General features: G+C 34.3%; 1 protein-coding gene across 1 annotated transcript in view; it reads left to right on the top strand.

The window, feature by feature from the left end:
• The window catches only part of LOC136778025 (opioid-binding protein/cell adhesion molecule-like), a 1,000,824-nt gene that overhangs the window by 241,299 nt on the left and 737,650 nt on the right, over positions 1 to 21,875 (top strand). The window lies entirely within an intron of this gene.

Here is a 21,875-nt window from a genome sequence, read left to right as displayed (position 1 = left end):
ATGAATTCATGAAATATTAATCAGATAAGTATCTGTTTGAAATAATAATAATATATAATGAAAGATTGAAATACTTTGTGAGTGTTCATTATTTTTTTTAGGTTAATTGAAAGGAATAATAATATAGAATGAATTTGTGGAACTGGCTAAGTAAAGAAGAAATTGCTCATCATCTTCAACGTGCCTAAAAAGATAAACAATTTATTAAATATGTATGTAGATTGTTTAAAATACAACTGTCATTTATCCTAGATTTGAAACAAATAGCTGGAATTCTTTTAGCAAAGTGTCTAATGCATTTTATAATTTATAGTATGACACTGTTGAATGCTAAGATTTTTAAAATATGTTATTTTTAAAAAACACATTACCTTATGTTAAGATTTTAGGAATATGTACAAGATATTTATGTGTATAATTATAGCTTTTCAGACTGAATTGCCCTGAGCAATGAGCCACTAAAATTTATCGTATAAGCTAACGTTGTCAGAAAAATAGTAATTAACATACCTTAGAGAATACAATATCACTCAAAATACTTATATTATTACAACTTTAAGGTAATCATTTTCCACAGTGTTAGCTTAATGCTATCTCTTAACAGTTTATTGCTCTGCGCAATGATGTCCAGGTTACTATTTAATAATGATTTATCCTTTCAAGGATTATTTTTAATTTAAATCAATATAATTCATTTATTGATTTTATTTTTACAGATGAAGATCCATTACTTTTGGACGTAAGGGACTAGACATAACCAGCATATACATATATAGAGTCAGGAACGTAGAGAAGCATATGCTTCTTTAATTGAATTTATTACAGCGAAATAGATGAAATTGCTTGTTGCAGACGCAATTGCTATTGTTTATACACCATGTTCAAACTTCATTAAATTCAATGTCAGTCCCAGTTCACATTGTCTTATAGGTAATAATGTATTATGTTTTTTTTTATGTTTAAACAGTGTGCTATTATTGCAATATTTAAAAATCAATCACTTTATCTTTGTAGAAAATGGAGTCTATTCATTCTTTAGTAGAAAATGAAGGTGGAAACAATATATATACTAATAACAGCCGATTGATAGAAGTTCAAAAATCAGTTAAAGAAGACATCATTGTAAGACGTTATGTTGGAAGAGCGATCATTTAAAATTGTCATATTTTCGTATAGTAAATTGGCATTAGAGCTTCCTAAACAGCATCTCAAAAATTTGCTACAGATCCCAAAGTTATTTTGTTCAGACATATTAAGGAATCTGGCCTTGTAGTTTGCAATGAAGAAAACTGTTGGCAATATTTCAAAAAATTTTTTACAGTCTGTAAAATGACTCCTCACAGTCTTCTACCTTGCAGCAGACTCCAAGGCCAAATTCGCTCTCAATGCAAAAACAAAATGGTGTTAGAAACAGCAGTAAATCTTCAAAATACTACTTAGATTACTATATATATACATAACATACAAATTATGTTCAACGTAACACGTTTAATCTTGCATCCACTTATATATCTTAAATTAAAGGAATTTAAATAAAAATATATTCGTATATAAATTGTATAAGGTTGATCATTTATTACAAATATTTAAATATTTTTGGTAAATGTGCAATTTCCCATTGCCTTTTATTCATGCTATGCATCGTTTATTTGTAAATTGCACATTAAACTCTGTAAATAAAATATATAATGTTAAAATAAAACTTAATACCATATAGAATACAACAGAGAAAGGTTTAACCTTTAAAAACGAGCACAATATGAAAATAATGGCTATAATAAATGCATTTCTCGCTTACTTTTATTATTATAAATCTCCTTAATATCACTAATAAACTCTTTATTATTAAAAACTGTTAAATTCAAAAAATAATGTCCTTTTATCGTTTGACTTTCTTTTTTTAAATTTTTGAAAGATTTAAAAAGATCCCACTCCTGTTTTATCCATTTTTCAAAAACAATTTTTTTTTCTTTTCATATGAAATATATGTTCCTCTTTTTAATTGTCTGTATTCCAATGTATAAATTTTTATCACTTCTATCAATTTAGCTGTAAGAGAAAATACAGTTAATGTTCATTCAATATAAAAATGTAATTTTAAGAACTCCTTAAGTAATATTTACTTACATATAACTGCTGCTATTTCAGGATGTCGACCTATGGTGACTTTTAATAGCCGGTGATAACGTTCTTGGGAGTTGTTGGTATTATTCTTTGCTTTAAAAATTGTAAATTTTTTAACAGTGACCCTGCGCAACCAATATGACCTAAAGTATTTCAAAAGCGGCTGTAATTTTAAAAGCACATATTTATTTTTCCCTATTTCAGCTTCCAAGTTGTTAAATATATCCTCAATTATCGATTCCGGTAGATATGGTAAATTGAAAATTTTTCTCAAATAAAATTTTATTTTGCATATTATTTGTGGCTGTAATGTATTACTTCCATTTTTAGCTAGTATTTTTAATTTTGTTACCCGTTTCAATAAATTCTGCAATTAAAAGCCATTTTATAGTTCCCATTATTTGTAAAGTCTATATCTTTTATTATACTATTTCTAGTATTTATTTAACTATACTTGCATGTACAAAATGAAAGTAACAACGCTGTAATCGCACGTTTGGAAAATGCCTTTCAATAGCATTTTGAAGACCTTTTTCGAAGTCTGTGATGATTGTGTCAGGAGATATTTGTGGTACAAGAATTTGTTTAATAAAATGTATTAAATCGTAGTAAGAGCTTTCTAGCTTACAAAACAATCGCCAAAAAAAAATGGAATAAACTGTAAATAAAAGTATACGCAAATTAAATTTATAAACACAATGTACTTGTAAAATTTAATATAATTATGGAACAAATATACTTTTCCTCTGAAGCTTCCCATTACAGTTAGTAACTGGTAAGCATCTTCAATTTTAGGGACTGTCTTAAAAGTTCCATCAAAGCTAATGGTCTTAGAATTTTTTATCATATTTAATAAATATTTATCAACTAAGATTATTTGATAATTATTATTATTTTCATTAATTAAGATTTTTACTTTTTTTTCCTTTCTATTAGTAATATATTTAAAAAAGTTATCGTATTGTTGATTACACTGGTTAGCAAAATTTTAACTTTTTTTTGTCACATAAAAACTTATATCAAATTTTGAATTTACTAGCGCCACCAAACAATAATATGTAAATGAAAAAAACTTGTCTCGTCAGGTTTCTTTGTGACATCAAAACATATATTTTCGTAAAAAGTACAAACATCAGCTACATTTAGAGAAATTATTGCTTAATATAGAATAAATACTTATTATTTTCGTGAATATTTGTCTTCTGGATGGTCTTTTTTAAGTCTCTAACAATAATCTGCTAGCATTCCTGGACTCCATTTCCCTTGGTAGCGCTTCTCCATTAACCCATTAACGTCCAAAATGTCAAAATTTCTTGCACGTTTTCAAAGTGATTTTTTCCTATGTAATTGGCGTTGAAAAAATTCTTGAACGACATATTCTGATGTAAAATTGCATGCTCTTTCAGAATCCGTTGCCAGAATCATGATAAAACTCACAGGAAAAGAGATATGCTCGATTGAAACATAAAAAACACCTAAATTTTCGAAAAAAAATTTTTTAGGATTTTTTTTCGAAGTGTTACGGTGAAGATATCACCTTGCGACCGTGATCAAAGGTGATCATGGGAGTTGAAGTTTAACAGGGAATTTTTTTGTTGACCTTGAACCATCGCTTCTTTACAAAATGGCGGAAAAAACGAATTTTTTTTTTTCAATCTTCATCAACTTTTTTCTCGAAATCTATGGTCTTTAGAAAAAAATTCATAAAAACAAAAATGCCTTAGAATCGCTCGAGGAACATTCTCAAATTTTTTCAGAATTTTTTGAGACAATTTTTGATTTTCCGGGAAACTTGTGAAATGGAATTTTCAAAAATGTCTCCAAAAATTCTGAAAAAATTTTAAAAGTTTCTCGAGTGCTTCTAAGACATTTTTGTTCTTATGAATTTTTTTCTAAAGTCCATAGATTTCGAGAAAAAAATTGATAAAGTTGAAAAAATAAAAATTCGTTTCGGCCGCTATGTTCTAAAAACCTATTGGTAAAAATCGATTACTGTGCAAATTTTAGGAAGATTTTTTTACTCTTAGCGTTACCCAGAGACTACGGCGTGGACGTGGTAAAATTCTGTCTCCTTTGGGGTGCTTTTTTCCCGTGAGTCCCCTTGCCTCTCACGTCTCGGGGTGCTTGTTTTCCGTGAGTCCCCTTGCCTCTCACTTATTCATACTTTTAGGTGTGCTTTTTTAGCCAACATTTATTGCAAATATTTAAATTACATGTTTTGCAGAAAATTCTTGTTCTTATTGGACAGTTTCCATTCGAACAAATCCTCAATTTGTCACTATTAGATCGTCCATGTGCTTTACTTTTGCGACTACTTTTTTGTAAGTAGTATTTGGCAATCGAAATAGTGAACTCTTTTATTCCAACTTTTTTCTTTCCATCGTTAGCAGCATTGAAAATTACAAGAGAATTAGTAATAGACGCCTGTATAAGTCTCATAAAAACTACCCATGTCCATTTTTTTGATCGTATACTTGGGAGTATGTCATTGCAATGTCCGTCATGCAGGTCAACACCTCCCATGAATTTGTTATATAGGTGAAAAGCTTGCGGAAAAGGTATTTCAATTTTAGATTTAGCCTCTGCGCTGTATCTTTTTGAAATAGATAGAGGATTGACACCTGCTGCAGTTGAAGCTATTGAGACGGGCTTCGAATCCATGATAGTAATGAAATTTATGCCACTGTTTACGTCGTGCTTCACCACATATATCCCTCTTGGAGCTTTCTTATCAAGCACATTTTTTTCTTTGACTCGATTATCTCTGATAGTACCAGTGCATTTCAAACGCAATTTCTTCAAATGTAATACCAAATCCATGTTCGTGAAGAAGTTGTCAAAGTACAGATGAAATTGAGAAATTTTGTTATAACTTATTATTTGAAAAAATGGTTGTAATAAATATAATACTACTCGTGAACCTAAAGCACATTTAGATAACTTATCTCCAATTTGAGAATTCTTGCCGCAATAAAGATCCAAATTCAGTAGATAGCCGTCCGAAGTACACAAGCCCCAAAATTTCAAACCAAATCTTATCGGTTTTCCTCGAATAAATTGTTTCAAAACAGTTTTTGCATAGGATTTGGCCATCATCTCATCAACGGATAGAGCAGTTCTCCATATTCCGAATTTCATGATGTTATTTTGAAAAAGTTTCAGTAGAGAACGAACGCGCCATCCTCGATCATTTGAATCTTTGTCTTTGTTTTTTGAAAACTTCAATTTAGATTTTGTGATTTCAAATTGTTGGCGAGATATTGCAGAAGAAACTACTTCATTAGATAAATACGGATCAGATGACCAGTAATCTCTCTGTGATTTTCTGGGATTGAATGTAGAAAAAATAACTATTCCAATAAAAGTATCAAGATCTTTCAATTTCAGATCATAACCATTGTCTTTACACGCATCAATAATATATTTTTTCATTTCAATAGAAAAAAAGGTTTCAAACAATTGAAAAGGTTCGCTCCTACGTATTTTCTTTTTTTGCGATTCGGACAATAATACTTTATCTTCACAAGAATCAGGGTGTAATTTTTCACCCTCAATCCAAGTGAATTCATGACCTTTTTCAAGTTTATCTTATTTTTCAGAATAATTTGCACGAGCTTTATTGTAAGTGATATTGGGTATTTCATGTTCGCAATCTGAATCAAAATCGGAAACAGAATCATCGGAACCTGAATAGTCAGGATCCGGAATCAATACGTTGCGTTCTGAATCACTATCTTCTGAATCTGATTCATATTCAGAAGATCTTACACGTTTCCGCGACATAATGTATGAAATTAATGATTTCGTTTATTTATCACTCATCCGTATGTACAAAAATACGAAAGAAGAGAACAAAAAAAGACGAATATTCATGAATACATGAGACCAAAAATTACGCTTATCTGCCGAAATGAAATGGAAATAAAGGATGAAATTTTTGTCGGAATCTATAAGTCTTTGAAAAAAGAATGAAAATAAGTTAGAATCATTCGAGCAATATTGTAAAATTTTTTCCGAGTTTTCGTAGACAGAACGTTTTTTTACCAATAGGTTTTCAAAACATCGGCCGAAACGAATTTTTATTTTTTCAACTTTATCAATTTTTTTCTCGAAATCTATGGACTTTAGAAAAAAATTCATAAGAACAAAAATGTCTTAGAAGCACTCGAGAAACATCCTAAAATTTTTTCAGAATTTTTGGAGACATTTTTGAATATTCCATTTCACAAGTTTCCCGGAAAATCAAAAATTGTCTCAAAAAATTCTGAAAAAATTGGAGAATGTTCCTCGAGCGATTCTAAGGCATTTTTGTTTTTATGAATTTTTTTCTAAAGACCATAGATTTCGAGAAAAAAGTTGATGAAGATTGAAAAAAAAAATTCGTTTTTTCCGCCATTTTGTAAAGAAGCGATGGTTCAAGGTCAACAAAAAAATTCCCTGTTAAACTTCAACTCCCATGATCACCTTTGATCACGGTCGCAAGGTGATATCTTCACCGTAACACTTCGAAAAAAAATCCTAAAAATTTTTTTTTTCGAAAATTTAGGTGTTTTTTATGTTTCAATAGAGCATATCTCTTTTCCTGTGAGTTTTATCATGATTCTGGCAACGGATTCTGAAAGAGCATGCAATTTTACATTAGAATATGTGGTTCAAGAATTTTTTCAACGCCAATTACATAGGAAAAAATCACTTTGAAAACGTGCAAGAAATTTTGACATTTTGGACGTTAATGGGTTAAGGAAATGTCCTGATGGAACCTCTCGCCTTGTTCGTCACTCACAGCACCCAAATTTGCCGGAAAGAAATCCAGATGAGAGTCCAGCATATGTATTTTTAAAGACATATTACACTCCAAAGCTTTATATGATATTATAAGTTCATTTATTAAGTCTTTGTAATTTTCCGATTTATGGTTTCCTAGACAATTTTGGACAACATTCACAAAACATTTCCAGGCGAGTTTCTCCTGATCATTTAAGTTTTCTTCAAAGCTCTTATCCTTTATTAGTTGCCGGTTTTGTGAACCTACAAATATTCCCTTTTTGATTTTTGCCTCGCTGAGTTTGGGGAATTGTTCTTTCAGTTATACGAATCCACTGCCATCTTTAGGCATAGCTTTTACAACATTTTTTATCAGTCCGAGCTTTATGTGCAACGGTGGTAAAAAAATGTCATTAGGGTTCACTAAAGGAACATTCTTAACATTTTTATGGCCTGGAGTGAGTGATATACGCTTGGGCCACACTTTCTTTATATAGTGATTTTGTCTGTCCCTACTGTCCCATTCGCAAATGATACAGCAAAATTTTGTGTAACCAAACTGTAGTCCAAGCAAAAGTGCAATGACTTTAAAATCGCCACAAAGTTTCCAAGCGTGTTTACTGTATTCAATTTTTTCAAGAATAAATGTCATATTCTCGTAAGTCTCTTTCATATCAAAACCATGAGCAACCGGTATTGAAGGAAGTTTATTTCCGTTATGCAGCAGCACTGCTTTCAAACTAGTTTTTGAGGAGTCAATGAACAATCGCCAGTGATTTGGATCATATTCAAAATTTAATAAATTCATCAAAACAGGAACGTTATTACAATAGACTAAATCACCTGCTTTAGATAAGTAAAGTTTTATTTCATTGTCACGATGTCGAAAATAAGAAATTTTTGTATCAGAAGAAAGTAAATTCCAATCGTTGAATCTAGACGATCAACCTGTTTTTAGACAGATTCAAATCACCTACTAAATCGTTTAAATCATTTTGTGTCAATAAGTGCGGTTCTTTTGAAGTTGACGGTTCATAACTTGGGTCACTATCTTTTGATACTTGATCGCGCTGACTTAGAACAAGTTCCGGAGTAGAATCCTGACTTTATGATCGATTTGGAGGCTTTGGCACAGGCAGTTCGGCATTATGTAGAATAGGTCTATTGGCCGAAGACAAGTTTGGATACTGGATAGTGTGTTTGGACTTGGTTTTAATGCCTTTTGTTTGAGTCAAACAAAAATAACAATCACTTACATGATCCTTTGGTTCGGTCCAAATCATTGGTATAGCAAATGACATATGTCTGGGTTCTTATTTAGCCCAACCTACTAGCAATCTTACACACGTTACACAACATTTATGTGAAACCCAGGATTTATCTTGATTCCTCACAGGAAATCCAAAATAATCTAAATAGCACTGTTTTATCAATGATGTGAAGTTTCGACGCAGAGATGTAAAAGTTAATTCTCAACACACATAACAAAAACTGTCGGGGTTATTAGAACACTTTCGTGGCATGTTTACGATGTAGCAAACGTATATAAGATATAAGTTAGTTGAATGCAATAGTTATATAGTCGTCTAAATGAAGTTAAATAAAAAAAGACACGTATATAAGGTTAGAAATGAATATGTAGCATTCACAAAAAAAGTGGACGTAATTAAAACAAAATTATTATATATTATTAATGAGGATACACAAACATGAACTAAAATCATCACAAAGTTCGTGTGACAAAAACAGTGTTTACCAGTGTTATTTATGATTTGTTCCAATTATTTAATATTTCTTATTTGTGGTAATTTGTAGATTTTTCTCCAGTTATTTAAATTTCGTCTTACACTATTATAACTAAGTAGTTCAACCCCGTCGGGTTTCCTAAAAAATTTATGTATTATAATTAAAAAATAAAAAAACAAACTAGATTGTCTTTTCAAGATTAAAATATTTCATTAATTTCAGATTAATAATTACTTTTCTGCTGATAAATTGCAAGCTTCTTTCAGATGATGTGGATTATTTTGCAAATTTTGAGCTAAAGCTTCGCGAAATTCAGCTTTCTTTCTATAATCGAGATTTATTATATGCGAATGTTCCTTCTTTTTTATAAAGTTTCCATTCTTCAAAAGGGCCCTTCCTTCGCAATTTTTATTCGAACACTTTAAGTATCTAATAAAAATTAAAATTGTAATCTATATTACTGGATGATAGTTTTAAAAATATTTTGCACAAAAAGATATTGAAATGGGCAGGAATTATAATAATTTACACAATAGATTCTCCTTTTCTATTCACGCGTATGTCTTATTTCTTTCATAAATATAATTGTCTTCATATTGCACATTTGTACACTTTTTAATGCTTGACATTTTTTAATATAAGACTCGGCGTAGATAGGCCAGATGTAAACCCCCCCCCACTTTGACGTTCAATTCAAAACAAGTTCGCAAATCGAAACTGTCCTCGCTGAATCTTATATTGAAAAATGTCAAGCATTAAAAAGTGTACAAATGTGCAATATGAAGACAATTATATTTATGAAAGAAATAAGACATACGCGTGAATAGAAAAGGAGAATCTATTGTGTAAATTATTATAATTCCTGCCCATTTCAATATCTTTTTGTGCAAAATATTTTTAAAACTATCATCTAGTAATATAGATTACAATTTTAATTTTTATTAGATACTTAAAGTGTTCGAATAAAAATTGCGAAGGAAGGGCCCTTTTGAAAAATGGAAACTTTATAAAAAAGAAGGAACATTCGCATATAACAAATCTCGATTATAGAAAGACAGCTTAGTTTCGCGAAGCTTTAGCTCAAAATTTGCAAAATAATCCACATAATCTGAAAGAAGCTTACAATTTATCAGCAGAAAAGTAATTATTAATCTGAAATTAATGAAATATTTTAATCTTGAAAAGACAATCTAATTTGTTTTTTTATTTTTTAATTATAATACATAAATTTTTTTGGAAACCCGATGGGGCCGAACTACTTAGTTATAATAGTGTAAGACGAAATTTAAATAACTGGAGAAAAATCTACAAATTACCAAAAAAAACAAATATTAAACAATTGGAACAAATCATAAATAATCAACAGTACGATAACTTTTTTAAATATATTACTAATAAAAAGGAAAAAAAAGTAAAAATCTTCATTAATGAAAATAATAATAATTATCAAATAATCTTAGTTGATAAATATTTATTAAATATAATGAAAAATTCTAAGATTATTAGCTTTGATGGAACTTTTAAGCCAGTCCCTAAAATTGAAGATGCTTACCAGTTACTAACTGTAATGGAAAGCTTGTAACGAAGTTCTCCGTTACGTATGCGAGATACCGTATAAAAAGTATAAAAGCTACCGAACAGTGGATATTATTAATCCCTACGTTACCGACTCGTGAGATAGGCTCACGAGTGGATTATAGCTAACGTCAAAGATAGACCACGTTGAAAGGCAGAGGCCCGGATGAAAAGACCGGCGCTCCAGGAAACGATGTCCAGGTTGTCCTGAGAAGTAAGGCAGGGCCATGCCAAACAACCCAGGCAACCTGAGATAAGGAGAAGCGGCTTCGGGGAGTCCTAAAAGAATGACCGTGTCTATAAGTCCCCACGAGGAGGGGAGATAGAACATCGAATCTGGCTTGAACGTTGGTTACGCGCGTCAAGCAGGCTGCGCGAATGTCGTGCGCAGACTGCCATAGCAGGCAGTCGGAACGCGACCATGGGACTGTGCTGATGTGTCCGTGCATGCTGGTGAGCGCGTGATGCAGAACTCAGACAGCCATGGGTCAGTTCGCGTACGTGAGGCGTGTGCTATAGGCCAGCCTGCACGAACGTCACGACTGGATACCGACCAATGCATAGTGGGTTGTGCAAGGGCGTAGTTAGCCCGTTGGAATGTGTGCCGGTGCCCTCCGTAATCCCATAGGCTTGCGCTATGGCTGGACGGGCCGCGAACATTGCCTCCGTGGTGGTCCGCTCCTGGCAATCTCTATGCTTGGCAATGATGCCGCATGTTCCCGCACTCTTCACCACCACCTGTGTGTGGGTGGTGAGGGATAAATATATGCCCCTCGGCAGATAGGTTTGCGAGGCTCGGACTTCCGCAAGGAAACCTCCCCTCTCTCCACGACCTAGCATACTGAGCGACCCTGGCTACCGTTACCGTCCAAATGCATGGCCGCAGGGCCGTATAAGGTGCATAGAGAATGGAGTCGAAAGACACAAATGATAACGTAGGGTTGTTGGTCACCCAACTAACCAACTGGTGCTCTGATACCGATAGAAAAGGACGGGCGAAGGTAATGGGAAAACCCGTAGAGTGAGTGGCCCCTTACACTGACGGAAATAGCGTTACAAGCTTCAGAGGAAAAGTATATTTGTTCCATAATTATATTAAATTTTATAAGTACATTGTGTTTATAATTTTAATTTGCGTATACTTTTATTTACAGTTTATTCCATTTTTTGGGGCGATTGTCATGTAAGCTAGAGAGCTCTTACTGCGATTTAATACTGTTCCAAACAGTGTCAGAGTAGGCTCCAGTCCTGTGGTCGGGTGTGTAGGTTTTTCCAAAAATAAATATCAAAACAATTTAAAAAGGGAAGGCAGTCTTTATTCAAAAAATAAATAATTATATACAAAGGTTTACAAATGTAGAGAAAAGCCACGAAGCTTAAACTATCGAATTCCTAGGGAATTTGTCCCCGCCAAATTCTAGGGAATTTCTTCCCAAGCATCGTAGGAACTAAAATTCCCCAGAAAGTACGCGGACTTAATATCTCCGGGACTGGACAATTTCCCTGGTGTATTCCCCAACAAAATCCACAGCCGCGGAGAGAAGCAAAGGTGGAGAAGAGGTGTTAGGGAAGGGGAAGTCCCCTTACCCCGCAGCCGCCTTCTCCACGAGCTTTAGTGGCTCTGAGCCAGCCGAACCCCTAGGGTGAGTCTACCCCTCCTACTACCCAACTCTTTCGAGAGCCCTGGATTTGAGGTTCGGAACACTGGGTCCAAGGTAGTCCTCGGAAGCAGTGTGGAGGGGAAGGAGAGGGTTTAATTTCTCCCTGGAAGTCCCCGGAGAAATCTCCCTTAGGAGGGAGGAGAGTGCCGCAGAGGGGTAGTCCCCTCTTGGTAGGCGATGGGTGGTTGGGTGATACTTACCAAGTGTTCGACCCGATGAGTTTGCCTGGTGGAGGCGCTCCTTTTACCTGGGTAGGCGCTGCTGAAGAAGCGTCAAAAAATGCCGATGAAGGCTGTGGTGCCGGAAGGCGCAAATGTAGCTAGCGGTGCTCGGTTGCTGCTGCTGAGGTAGCTGCTGCTGAGGTAGCTGCTGCTGAGCTGGTTTGGCTGCGATGAGTCCTTATCAAGGAACCATCTAAGTAATTGCGCGGCACGAAACTTGCCAGCGAGAGAGCTGCTCGTGGCCCTGGCTGCCTAGCGGCCAGGCGCGCAAGTTGTGCCGCTGCCGAGTCCGCAATGCGCTAGGGCCAGTAGGCGCGCAGGCGCGCCGCGGAGAGAAGGAGACGGAGTGAGCGGCTAGACGCTGGCGGTCTAGCCGTCAGTCTGAGCGCAAGAGAGAAAGGGAGATATAACGAAAAATGAGGAATCTATTTCTCGACATTTTCCGCTCCTCCCGATCTCGAACAAATACATTTTATTAATCAAATTCTTGTACCACAAATAGCTCCTGACACAATCATCACAGACTTCGAAAAAGGTCTTCAAAATGCTATTGAAAGGCATTTTCCAAACGTGCGATTACAGGGTTGTTACTTTCATTTTGTACATGCAAGTATAGTTAAATAAATACTAGAAATAGTATAATAAAAGATATAGACATTACAAATAATGGGAACTATAAAATGGCTTTTAATTGCAGAATTTATTGAAACGGGTAACAAAATTAAAAATACTAGCTAAAAATGGAAGTAATACAATACAGCCACAAATAATATGCAAAATAAAATTTTATTTGAGAAAAATTTTCAAGTTACCATATCTACCAGAATCGATAATTGAGGATATATTTAACAACGTGGAAGCTGAAATAGGGAAAAATAAAGATGTGCTTTTAAAATTACAGCAGCTTTTGAAATACTTTAGGTCATATTGGTTGCGCAGGGTCACTGTTAAAAAATTTACAATTTTTAAAGCAAAGAATAATATCAACAACTCCCAAGAACGTTATCACCGGCTATTAAACGTCACCATAGGTCGACATCCTGAAATAGCAGCATTTATATGTAAGTAAATATTACTTAAGGAGTTCTTAAAATTACATTTTTATATTGAATGAACATTAACTGTATTTTCTCTTACAGCTAAATTGATAGAAGTAATAAAAATTTATACATTGGAATACAGACAATTAAAAAAAGGAACATATATTTCATATGAAAAGAAAAAAAAAATTGTTTTTGAAAAATGGATAAAACAGGAGTGGGATCGTTTTAAACATTTCAAAAATTGAAATAAAGAAAGTCAAACGATAAAAGGAAATTATTTTTAAAATTTAACAGTTTTTAATAATAAAGAGTTTATTAGTGATATTAAGGAGATTTATAATAATAAAAGTAAGCGAGAAATGCATTTATTATAGCCAATATTTTCATATTGTGCTCGTTTTTAAAAGTTAAACCTTTCTCTGTTGTGTTCTATATGGTATTAAGTTTTATTTTAACATTATATATTTTATATACAGAGTTTAATGTGCAATTTACAAATAAACGATGCATAGCATGCATAAAAGGCAATGGGAAATTGCACATTTACCAAAAATATTTAAATATTTGTAATAAATGATCAACCTTATACAATTTATATACGAGTATATTTTTATTTAAATTCCTTTAATTTAAGATATATAAGTGGATGCAAGATTAAACGTGTTACGTTGAACATAATTTGTATGTTATGTATATATATAGTAATCTAAGTAGCATTTTGAAGATATACTGCTGATCCTATCACCATTTTGTTTTTGCATTGATAGTGAATTTGGCCTTGGAGTCTGCTGCAAGGCAGAAGACTGTGAGGAGTCATTTTACAGACTGTAAAAAATTTTTTGAAATATTGCCAACAGTTTTCTTCATTGCAAACTACAAGGCCAGATTCCTTAATATGTCTGAACAAAATAACTTTGGGATTTGTAGCAAATTTTTGAGATGCTGTTTAGGAAGCTCTAATGCCAATTTACTATACGAAAATATGACAATTTTAAATGATCGCTCTTCCAACATAACGTCTTACAATGATGTCTTCTTTAACTGATTTTTGAACTTCTATCAATCGGCTGTTATTAGTATATATATTGTTTCCACCTTCATTTTCTACTAAAGAATGAATAGACTCCATTTTCTACAAAGATAAAGTGATTGATTTTTAAATATTGCAATAATAGCACACTGTTTAAACATAAAAAAAAAATAATACATTATTACCTATAAGACAATGTGAACTGGGACAGGCATTGAATTTAATGAAGTTTGAACATGGTGTATAAACAATAGCAATTGCGTCTGCAACAAGCAATTTCATCTATTTCGCTGTAATAAATTCAATTAAAGAAGCATATGCTTCTCTTCGTTCCTGACTCTATATATGTATATGCTGGTTATGTCTAGTCCCTTACGTCCAAAAGTAATGGATCTTCATCTGTAAAAATAAAATCAATAAATGAATTATATTGATTTAAATTAAAAATAATCCTTGAAAGGATAAATCATTATTAAATAGTAACCTGGACATCATTGCGCAGACCAATAAACTGTTAAGAGATAGCATTAAGCTAACACTGTGGAAAATGATTACCTTAAAGTTGTAATAATATAAATATTTTGAGTGATATTGTATTCTCTAAGGTATGTTAATTACTATTTTTCTGACAACGTTAGCTTATACGATAAATTTTAGTGGGTCATTGCTCAGGGCAATTCAGTCTGAAATGCTATAATTATACACATAAATATCTTGTACATATTCCTAAAATCTTAACATAAGGTAATGTGTTTTTTAAAAATAACATATTTTAATAATCTTAGGATTCAACAGTGTCATACTATAAATTATAATATGCATTAGACACTTTGCTAAAAGAATTTCACCTATTTGTTTCAAATCTAGGATAAATGACAGTTGTATTTTAAACAATCTACATACATATTTAATAAATTGTTTATCTTTTAAGGCACGTTGTAGATGATGAGCAATTTCTTCTTTACTTAGCCAATTCCACAAATTCATTCTATATTATTATTCCTTTCAATTAACCTAAAAAAAATTATGAACACTCACAAAGTATTTCAATCTTTCATTATATATTATTATTATTTCAAACAGATACTTATCTGATTAATATTTGATGAATACATCTCAGCTGTAGACGTGACAAAGACTGATTTTAAAATTATTTTTAACTTCTCTTTCACTATGAACAAAAACAACATTTTCTGAAAGAAACACTACTGTTAATATTTTTTTCAAGAGACTGTACATTGATATTTCAACTTATGCTGTTTCCTATATCCGAATAGGGTAGCCTACACTAATGTGTCTAGGGATATATATTTGAATAGAAGGGAACACGCATCTTAAAATTTTTTCGGGCATTTTTCCAACTACCTGACTGAAAGTAATAAAAAATTGTGATTTTTGCTTGAAACAACAACTTTAACAAAATAATTCATAAAAATTTATTAATTACTTTTATCATAATTTCGAGTTTTTAAGATTTTTAAAATGTTCCTCAAAAACTGGAGGGATGTATAGTAGTAAACACATAAGATCTTTATGTTTTTCTTCCGTCACTGGTCTAGTGGTGTTGTATAACGGAAGTAATTGAATATTTTCGTATATTTTTGGTCTTCCTCTTTTAGGTGAAAGATCCAAAACTTCGAATTCAGAATCATCTAAAGAAGTCTTATAAAACATTTTATAAGGTTCATTTTTCAAGAATCTCATCCATTGAATTTTTAGCCAAGAGACAGATTCGCCCGCGGTATTTTTCACTCTTCTTGTTATTGATTTTTCAAGTGAGTTCGTTGAAATGAAATCCGGCTGCGACATTCGTTTGATCGAAAATGTATTTCTTTTTCTACAATTTTCGATCAATTCATAGTAAAGTACAAGATTGTGTATGTAATTCCTTTTTTTATTTTCATCTCAATTAAACCAAAATCACGGTCATTCGGTAAAAAGGAATGACCCGATACCAAAAATTTGTGGTCTATCGTTTCGATATTATTATTCGATGACTGGGCAATTTTCAGCCATGTCAATGCTACTTTAATGTTGCGATTTTGGCCTGAACAAGCATCACTGTAGGCTATTACGTGATTTTGGGAAGCTAAGATATGCTCCATATGCGCTAAAATGCACGATGCTACTTCCTTTGCACCTCTTGAAGCTGCTGTTTCATCCCATACATACATTTTGACATTATCATCATGGAAATTATGGAAACCCAAGTTATATACGTACATGTTTCGCTTATAATAGGCTAAGGAAACAGGCAGTTTAGGATACGGAAGTGCTTTTTGCAAATCAAATGAGAATCCATAATATTCCCTGGATTTTTCTTTTGCTCTCTTTTGGTCCTCTGCAAGACAGTTCCTAGCTCGTTCGGCATTTTGTAAATGTTCATCATGCCTTTCTCTAAGATGTAATTTTTCTTCCTCATTATTGCAAGCTTCGATTTTTCCTTTGAGTAAATTACATTTTCGGCATGTGTCTTTTCGAGGAGCATGGAAATTTAAGTTAAATTCAGTGTTAAATGTTTTCCTGTAAATCCATTCCTTAACAAAGGATTGGTTATTTTCTTCACATTTCTCTACATACAGACTATACATTTTTCGAATATCTAATTCAGGACTCAAATATTTTCGATCAGGAGTGTGACGAGCTCGGGTATAGTGACTCTCGTATGCTGGGAAACTTAAAATATGCTCTCGTACAGCTTTTATCTTAATTTGATCTGTTTTTCGCGAAGATTCAGGCATCTTACCACGACGATCAGTTCCAGGAGTTTCAGCATTCATAGCACGAGTTAACCGCCCTACAGAAATTTTATAGGTGTCTAAAAAAAACTTTCTGCAAACCGACATTACTTCTAACTTATTGCTTCTTGACAGAAAATACTTGTAGCTGCATTTTCTCATGGGTCTTTCAAAAGTTCTGGGCCGCCTTTGTTTTATTAATTGTTGATGAGCTGTAGTACACAGGTATAGATTCTGGGTTTCAAAATCATTTAGTTTCCAGAAATTATCAAAATTAGGTTTTCTTTCATTATATTCTACGTGATCTGAACATTTTTTTAAGCAAAAGCAATCTTTATTTTCAAAAATTTGACACTCACAAGTCTTGATTTTTTCGTCGTGTATTCTTCGCCACTATTTCTCTTAATTTTTCTAATATTTTGTGCGTAACTATCTTCATTTCTTGCCCGTTTTCTTTTCTTATCTTTTCTATCTGCACTATTTCTATTGTTTCACCTTGCACCATTTCTGGGGTATCTAAATTTACAGTGATGTCTTGGTATAATTCATCTGATGATGATAATTGCCTTATTCCTTTCCATTTCTTGGAAGTATTACGTGGTCGTATAATATCTGCAGATCATCATATTATCACATCACATTATATTATCCGAATATTTACATATTCACATAATAAGTACGTTGTCGTTAACTTACCTGAAGCGCTATATGTTGACATAGTGGCAAAATATATAAACTATTTGCCGCCAATGATGTAAGTTCCGGAGAGCCCAGCTAGATTATATTGTTAGATAAACCGGAATGAATTGGCATTTCTGTTATTAGATTGTCATTTATTTTATCGATTTAGGGTGCGTTCACGGAGATGCTATCAACGCTACTGCGCACATATAATAGGCAATTTTCGCTGCGCAGTAGCACAAATAGCGATAAATAGCGTCTCCGTGAACACACCCTTAGTATGTAGTTCAGAAAGGCGACAAAGAGGGCCACGCGATATTTTCAAGTTATGTTTATTTAGTTTCTTTAAATTGTTGACTTAGACCACTTTCATAATTAACACTAAATGAATTCCGTATAACGATGTAATTACAGCTACTATCTAAAGGTTCAATTTTGACGATATCGGAAAAATTACATTGAATAAATTTAGTTTAAAATCATGTCGTGTGAAATAAGTGATAAATTCATTTTTTTTTATTTTTTGATTTAGACCACTTTCATAATTATGGGCACATATATAAGTATCTTCCGGATACTGAAGCATATACTCCTTTAACTTTGAAACACAAAGGAGTTAATAAATATCAATACAGATATAATCAGAAAATGATTGTCCTATAATAACAGTGGATGTCAATGTGTCTGCTAAAATAAATACTTATTATATCCACAGAGCATCAATATATGCATTTATATCTTTAAGAAATATTGTCACTTTCAATTGTGCTATGTTTAAAGTCAAAATGATTTTCTCCTTCCGTATGTGATTATTAGAGAAGAAGGAATCATTTTTCGATCTATTTGACAGATCAGCTGTTTGATTTCGAAGCAATTACTCTGGGTTCAATAGCCTTTGGTTTTTGCGGCATTTACCCGAATGTTGTGTATTTATCAGTCTGTCTTCTTCTCGCACTTTAAATAGCGGGCTCTCTCTCTAGCGCACGCTTCAGTTTACCTGTTCGTTGCATAACACAGGCTATCTCTGTTGTACTTACTCAATATGTAAGTTTTATATTCTGATAGACTCTTAATACAATATATATGCTATATAAATACTTTGTTTGGCTATATCGTCTTATCTCTGTCAGTCATGCGCGTTTACTTGTCAAGAACGATGTATCGTTTTTCTATATATGAGCTATTTCAAAATAAATTGATTGAAATAGAAATAATAAATTAAATCCCAAATACAAATCTTGGGTTACTTATTTTTAATTCCACAGCCATCAAAAATTTTCTTCGTAATGTTAGAGTCACTTTTTGAAGCTACAGCTGTTAAAGTCATTAATGATTAGAAATATGCAACAAAAATATTTTATTTCATTAGGAAAAGACATACGAAATAAATATATATACGATTATAATTTATATTTTATTCTGTAAATTGAATTTCATAGAGAAAGCTTCCATCGACCTAACAGGCCACTAAGCTTCTAAGTTAACAAGTGCGTCCCGTAGCGCAGATGGTAAGACGCTTGCTTGGTACTTGCGCGGACTCGGGTTCGATTCCCGTAGATTCATGCAAACTTTAATTTTTTTTTTCGTCATGAATTTTTGTTTTATTACCATTAACCTACTAGATTAAATAATAAATTAAGAAAATAAAATATTTTTAACAATAATACGTTACATATGAGTCTTAAGAAAATTGACCAATGTTACGTAATATCATCGCATTTCCTTATTTATTATAAAATCTAATAAGTTAATGGCTGTTTATAAATATTTTATCTTTATATTCACATTTAGCCTGTGGTCAGCTTTTATCATAGCTGGCCGCGAAAAAAACATTTCATAATTTTCTTCGGCTAGCTCGGCTTCTCTCGATTAGGCTCGTTGCCTAAACGAACGAAGGTGGAGCGCGAGAAAGAGAGGTCCGAGAAAAGTATACCGATCTCTCTCTCGTACTCGAAATATACCGGAGCTATACGAAGGAGACCGAAACATGCACGTACTGCAGTAATGGTATGCGTGCAACGTTCGAGGAGGCAGAAGTGGGGTGCTCTCACGGATGCTTCAGTAGCTCTACGTGTTAGTGAGTCTATGGAAGCAGAGTGGGGAAGCATTTTAGAGCCAGTCTGCCTTCACTGATGAGTGACGCGTAATGCTCCGTGCGTAGCGCGGCCCCTAGAGTCACAACGTGCAAACGCGTATTGTCACAACGCGTCGCGCTTAGTGACTATACGCGCTTCGCGTTGTGACACTTGTAACTCTACAGGGCGCGCGTTGACCCTACACGCCGCACGTTGACTCTCCGCGCCGTGTACCCACGCCTTTTGGTATCAATCATTTTTCATTTTGATACAACTATCATGTGTTTAAAAATTTTCCCTGATACTTCAATAGGGATTTATTCGTTAAAAAAAGACTTCGAGCAACAGGAAAATTGCCCTCTTGGGTTTTTCTCGACACATATGAAGTTTTGCTACCTCATGAAAATTAGTTTATTCTTTTGAGCATAAAAAACCTTTCTTTTGACATCACTCTCATCTTTTTAAAAAATTTCCTACGTATGAGAATTAGATATAAATAAATAATTATAGAATCGCTTCTTTTTCCTAATGATGATGATAGTTACTTTACTTAGGTAATTTGTAACGTTATTCCCCTCAGTGTGAGGGGCCACTGACACTACGGGGTTTCTCATTACCTTCGCCCGTCCTTTTCTATCGGTATCAGGGCGCAAGTTGGTCAGTTGGGTGGCCAACAACCCTACATTATCATTTGAGTCTTTCGACTCCATTCTTTATGCATCTAATACGGCCCTGCGGCCATGCATTTGGACGGTAGCGGTAGCCAGGGTCGCTCAGTATGCTAGGTCGTGGAGAGAGGGGAGGGTTCCTTACGGAAGTCCGAGCCTCGCAGACCTACCTGCTGAGGGGCATACATTAATCCCTCACCACCCACACCCAGGTAGTGGTGAGGAGTGCGGGAACATGCGATGTCATTTGCCAAAGCATAGAGTTTGCCAGGAGCGGACCACCACGGAGGCAATGTTCGCGGCCCGTCCAGCCATAGCGCAAGCCTATGGGATTATGAAGGGCACCGGGACACATTCCAACGGGCTAACTACGCCCTTGCACAACCCACTATGCATTGGCCGGTATCCTGTCGTGACGTACGTGCAGGCTGGCCTATAGCACACGCCTCACGTACGCAAACGGACCCATGGCTGCTGAGTGCCGCGTCACGCGCTCACCAGCACGCGCGGACACATCAGCACAGCCCTGTGGTCGCGTTCCGACTGCCTGTTATGGCAGTCTGCGCACGACATTCGCGCAGCCTGCTTGACGCGCGTAACCAGCGTTCAAGCCAGACTCGATGTTCTTTTTCCCCTCCTCGTGGGGACTTATAGACACTGTCATTCTTTTAGGACTCCCCGAGGCCGCTTCTCCTTATCTCAGGTTGCCTGGGTTGTTTGGCATGGCCCTGCCTTACTTCCCAGGATCACCTGGACATCGTTTCCTGGAGCGCCGGTCTTTTCATCCGGGCCTCTGCCTGTCAACGGGGTCTATCCTTGACGTTAGCTATACTCCACTCGTGAGCCTATCTCACGAGTCGGTAACGTAGGGATTAATAATATCCACTGTTCGGTAGCTTTTATACTTTTTATTCGGTATCTCGCATACGTAACGGGGAACTTCGTTACAAATTCTTAATTGTAACAATACTTATTCAATGAAAGCTTAGTGTTTTTCGTTTAAAAATATATTAATTTCCTAAAATTATGGACATTTTGAGATGGTAGTGGTTCTCATACTGTCGCCGTTTGATCTGCTAGTTTCAGCTTGATAAGTAGATTTATTCCCACATTGGCCTCTTTTCCTTTGAAGTAGACAAACTTTACCGCCTATCGACGGGAACAACACGCGGTGTGTAAAAAGTCTCGCCGGACCATTCTCACGGCATGTGACGCGTCAAACCGCGTTCAAATTTTACTCAAAAATGGGATTGAAAATAGACAAGCGGCGTGAAAAGTAGCGCCCCAGACCATTCTCACGCCACACGCCGTGTAATTGCACCTTCACTGCGTTCCGTCGCACAACCCACAATCATTAGCGTATCCCCCCACTACATGGTACCAGCGGATTTTCACTGTTTGGGGCGATTTATGTGGAATGCCCTGTATATGATAAACATCCACCTACAGAGATGGATTCCACAATTTACGCTCATTATCTCATTTCTTCATATTTGTGTGGGAAAATTAATAGGAGTGTAATCCACCAATCATTCCAATTTAATTAAAT

This window comes from Prorops nasuta, unplaced genomic scaffold, assembly GCF_024137725.1.
Source record: "Prorops nasuta isolate Cenicafe-Biocafe unplaced genomic scaffold, Cenicafe_Pnas_1.2 PNAS00013, whole genome shotgun sequence".
Classification (NCBI taxonomy): Eukaryota; Metazoa; Arthropoda; class Insecta; order Hymenoptera; family Bethylidae; genus Prorops; species Prorops nasuta.
This window is presented reverse-complemented; position numbering and strand designations above follow the sequence as displayed.